The sequence below is a fragment of the Hakea prostrata genome, chromosome 8 (genome assembly GCF_041222555.1).
Source record: "Hakea prostrata isolate BN-2017 chromosome 8, UWA_Hpros_2, whole genome shotgun sequence".
Classification (NCBI taxonomy): Eukaryota; Viridiplantae; Streptophyta; class Magnoliopsida; order Proteales; family Proteaceae; genus Hakea; species Hakea prostrata.
The window spans coordinates 23248248-23253309 of record NC_142607.1 but is presented as its reverse complement, the minus strand read 5'-3'; the positions used below and the strand labels follow the sequence as shown (position 1 = coordinate 23253309).

The following is a 5062-nucleotide window of genomic DNA, read 5'->3' as shown; positions in this document are numbered from 1 at the left end:
ACATAACCGTGGATGTTTTCGCATCTAACTTCTACCTACACATATTGTAGCGACAGATAATTCCATGGTTATATATCCTCTAGCTGCGGAAAGTTTAACTACATATGTAACTGCGGCTACCCTATAGCTACGAAAACTATAACTGTGGATATTTCGCGGCTAACTTCTAACTACACATATTGTAGCGCCAGATGTTTCCGTGGGTATATATCTTTTAGCTGCGGATGTTTTTGTATCTCACTTCTTGATATACACATTGTAGCAACTGACATTTCCGTGGCTAATTTATAGCTTCCGTATATTAACTACAAATATTTTTGCTACAATACTATAGGTGTGGAAATTTATTTGTAGGTATTTCCTCCATAATGAAAATGTAGCTACAGATTTTATTCTATAAATATATTCACAAGTCATCTATTGGTACCAATATTAGTGTGGATTGTCTTATAAAATTTATAACTACAAACTCTTTATAGATGCACAAATTAATAGGTATACATTTCTTTGCAACAATTGTATGGAAACAAAATATACATTTATTGAATTCATTATCATCTGAAATCCATACATATCAATTAAAAATAAATAAATAAAATAAATTATTTGTAATCCAACTTATTCAAACTAGAATAACTGCAAATTAAAACTTAAATCTAGATAAAAGTCTATGCTAAAGTTCAAAGTGTACTTAAAAAAAAAAACACAAGAATCAACTAGTCAATCTAAGCCTCTATGCTTTATGCTATGTGGAACTCTGCGGTGGTTAACTTCACTTCTTAATAAATCATCCTGCAATCAATATAAAAATATAAAAAAATTAAAAAATTAAAAAAAAAAAACAATTAATAATATTGTCATAAAAATTCATAAGAAACCCATAGCTTAGAGTATCGCATTACCTTTATAAGAACAAAATGCATCATTTCTTCTAGAAGAGTGATTTCCTTCGTAACTATTAAAGTGATTAAGCTCCTATCACAAAGATACAATATTTGCAAAATCAATTAAAATAAAAATCATTAAGTTTAAGGAATAAAAGAAACTTTAGAGATTGATAAAATTTTGGTAACATTACCTGTTCCTCAGATGAATAATCTTTTATCTGACAACCTGAATTTGATTGTTTAACAAACAACAAAATTATGTTGGCTTGAGCTTCTAACATATTAACTTTATTCTTCAAGAAAGTAACTTGTTCAAGATCATCTTCTCTTTTATTTTCCTTAGAGGCAAGCCTAGCTCCCAATCCTAGTCCTTGAATGCGTTTATGTTTATCTTTCTTAATACCTGAAAAAAGATGTCATTGTCTCAATTATTACTCTCGCCATTGCCTTGAGAGGCATCTATTTCTACTTTCTTTCCCTTAATTTTTTTCCTACAACTAACATATAAAAATATATATATCATACACATTTATTATGCTTGATTTTATTTGGAAAAAGAATTAGTTGGTTGGTATTTTGATAAAAAAAAAATATAATAAACGAAGGAAAACATACAATTGTTAATTGTGCAATCTCATGAACTGGACGTCCATCTGCATGTTCATGAGTGACTATGTACAAACTAGCAAAGTCTAGTTGTACTCCAATTTCTTTCAGCTGTTTTAACATTGTAAATATCACAGTTAAATATTTGATACTACAATATTTATGAATATATAAAATGTAAGAGTTCTATAGTCAGCGTTTTCAAATATTACCTTTTCATGGCGAATTCATACAAAACTCTTCTGACCTGCAGTATGTGGTGGACCTTGATTTTTACGATTATATTCTTGTTTCTTGTATTACGATCCTACAAGCAAAAATACTCAATAAGTAATTAATTATTATAAAAGAATTTTGAAACCAAATAAGCATCCTATAGCACACCCCTGTCCATCTACAATTATCTAATTAGGCTATAATGATTTGAAACGATAAAATCACAACTCCATTATCATAGTTCTTTATTTCAAGAAATAACCTTATGTAAGTGGTTGTAGCACCTGTCCAAAAGAAAATGAAGAAATATGGGAAGAATACAAGCATAAGACTCTTGAGTTCTTGCATGCCAAAACACTATACTTCCAATATGAAGGGAGCAGCCGCATTACATGTAGAAAGAAGATTATCTATCAATAGTACTCCAATTCTAATGATAATAGCTTGACCTACATAGGTAGTTTTATCTGCTACACTGCTGATTAAAAGGGCTAACAACCTGTTGTAAGTGTAGCAACTCCTCTATTCAATCCTTTGCAGGGAGTTGCCCCTAGATAACTAGTTTCCCATTATTGGGTAAGTAATAATCTACTGTTTGAAACTCTCACTTGCAGTGGGAAACCTATAAAACTAACTAATTGTGGATTCCCAATGAAGAATGAGGTCATATACACCTCTCCGTGGTGATTCCTATAAAACTTTATTAAGGCAATTCAGTAGGTCAGGTAATGTTGTGATTCCGTTCCTGCAAGCTGCTAGGTGCTGAAGAGATGTTCATTTTTTGAGTACTCATTCAAATTGCCTTTTTAAAAGCTAAGAACTGGATGTCTTCCAATAACCTCTCTCACCCCATAAGGAACAGGGGATTTGCTGTTCAGCATGTTAGTCACTGATTTGACAATCAAAATTTTTTTTTTCTGGTCAAAGAAATTATTATATTAGGCTCTCCAAATAAATATTGCTAGAGGCACAAACATAATTGTTTACAGGAAAAGGAGGAGGTGAAGACCATCAACATCTAGATAACCCAAAATGCTTCAAACATCTTGCAAGATGATCTGTTAAATAGTTTTCAGACCTAGAGACAAAACAAAATTGAAGAGAAGCTTTAAGGGACCAATCTAAGGAGTGATCTAGCCCATTAAGGGCTCGCACTGCAACCTAGCAATCAGATTCCTCCCACAAGTGCTTGATGTCTTCAGATATACTTTCCAACATACCTTCTCCCACACTTAAAGCTTCTCCTCCTAAAATTGAGTCAAATTGTTTGGCCAGAGAAACTGCTGCAATTGGCTTACCTCTTTCATTTCTAATGATATATCCCATGCCACCTTTCTTCTTTAAAGTGCAGAGAAATTTCCTTGATTCAGAGTGCCAAGGTGTAGTGTTTGGGGTTCCATACCATCCCTATTTTTCTTTTTAAATTTAAAAAGGCTACAAAGTTCAAGGCCTAGACAACAAATATTTACCACAAAAGGAGGAGACATCACACCATGCAAAAATACCAATCTATGTAGCCTATACCTATTCCATATTTATTTTTTTCTTTTTTGGTTGATTTCCTATTCAACTGTTTAAGTAAAGCAGAAAACATGCAAAAACATACAGCATAATTCAAGGCAGAAGTGGGAAAACAAGATGAGTTAGAATGAAGAATCACATACTTAAAACATGAAGTAACAGACACAGTGCCTCTTTTCTGTTGGATGGTCCCCTCCTTTTGCAAAAGAAAATTGCTCCATTGCAGGATCTCCACACTTGTGCAGGCGCTTTATTCCATATTGAATCCCTTATTGGATTATTGCCTGGATTATGAGCCAAAAGCTACCCAAAAAGTACATTTTTCAACAGTGAAGACAAAGATAAACTTGAATGAGAAATTGGTGGCATTGCTGCAATAGCATGCAGATGGAATCTAGAAAACCATGAAGGATGTAGAACCATTATTATATTCAGACTACATCAAGTCCAGGAACGGCCTCACTCATTCATTGTCATGATCTACCATTGTTGGTGCAATGGCATAGTCTCCAACCAAACCTGCCTCTGTTGGAAAAGATGGTCTGTGATTTAATAGGGTCAGGTTCATTTTTGAATAAGATTATATGGGAGTATGAATTCAACAATGAAATCTGCTCTACTCAGTTGCTTTAACTGAAATTCACTAATGGAAGTCCACTAACCTCAGTTGCTATGCCGACTTATTCCAAGTCAATCACCAAAGCTTAAAACTGATTACAAATATATTGAACATAATATAATCTACAGCGAACCCTTACATGTCTTAAATAAACTGCCTTGATGCATGATCTATTTGACAAGGAATGAAGAAAATCACTACATCAAAGTTAAAAAATGTTAAAAGCTACATCTTCTTGAGTAATTATCAACTCTTCGGTCAGTGGCTTATATGCAGGGCAGACATAGTTACACAGATTAATGCAACCAAATGATACCACTCATCGAATTGATTATAAGCAATCATCGTTCTCTGAGCACAGGACTTTCAACAAATGCAAAGTCGGTTTTGTGTCCGCTAGGGATGGAAACTCTCAGAGCCCAAGTTCTTTTGGGGAGAGAATTTCTAAAGAAGTTAGGAAACAGAGATGGGTTTTAGGAAGAAGGATTTGTAGGATTGGGAAGTCCATCGCTACCAAAGAGGTAAGAAACTAAAAAACCAAATGGGGGATAACATAGAGATTAATGGCACGGAATTAACCAGTAATCAGAGGAAATTGATAGACCCTTAAACCATTGCAAGGTCAAGAACGAGATCAAGAACAAGGAAAACTAGATCGGTAGACATACCTGTTCTTTCAACCCTCACTTGGGAGCCAGCTTAGGGATTGAGATGTTTCAACCACAGTGCTGCAACTGACTGCCTTCGACCGAGAGTGATTTGTTCCACTCTGCTCTACCGTTTCACCGCCTTGATCTGAAAATAGGTTTTTGAAATGAGCGTTAGCTTTAGAGAATGAGAGAGAGAAACGTATAAACCATCAGAGGTGGTAGAGAGAGAAACCTTTAAGCGGGAAGACGAAAAGTATAAGCGGGAAGACGAAAATTATTTTCCACTAGTAAAAAGCTTGGATGACCGTCAAGCTGAGATTTTGGCCGTCGGATCTGAAATTTCGGTCTCGACAGTTGAATTTCAATGGTCAAAATCAAAATTTCAACCAAGATTTCAATCCGTCTGCCCCAAATGCATGGCTTGACAGCAAGACCCTTTCCAGAAACCGTGGCTAGTAATCCAAGAGACAAACCCCCTTATCGTGTTTTACAGCGGCAAAATAAAAAAACCGCCACTAAACATAAACAATTGGTGGCGCTTTACAAAAAACTCCACTAATAAT

The 5062-nt window shown here is 34.6% G+C and overlaps 1 long non-coding RNA gene across 1 annotated transcript; it reads right to left on the bottom strand.

Moving 5' to 3' along the window:
• Positions 1-539: 539 nt before the first annotated feature.
• Positions 540-4692, bottom strand: LOC149007438 (uncharacterized). The gene is made up of 7 exons (XR_016175116.1): positions 4518-4692; positions 3374-3533; positions 1706-1800; positions 1503-1604; positions 1079-1290; positions 903-975; positions 540-792 (listed from the first exon to the last, which is right to left on the bottom strand). It is a non-coding gene; the product is annotated as an uncharacterized LOC149007438 (long non-coding RNA).
• Positions 4693-5062: the final 370 nt, after the last annotated feature.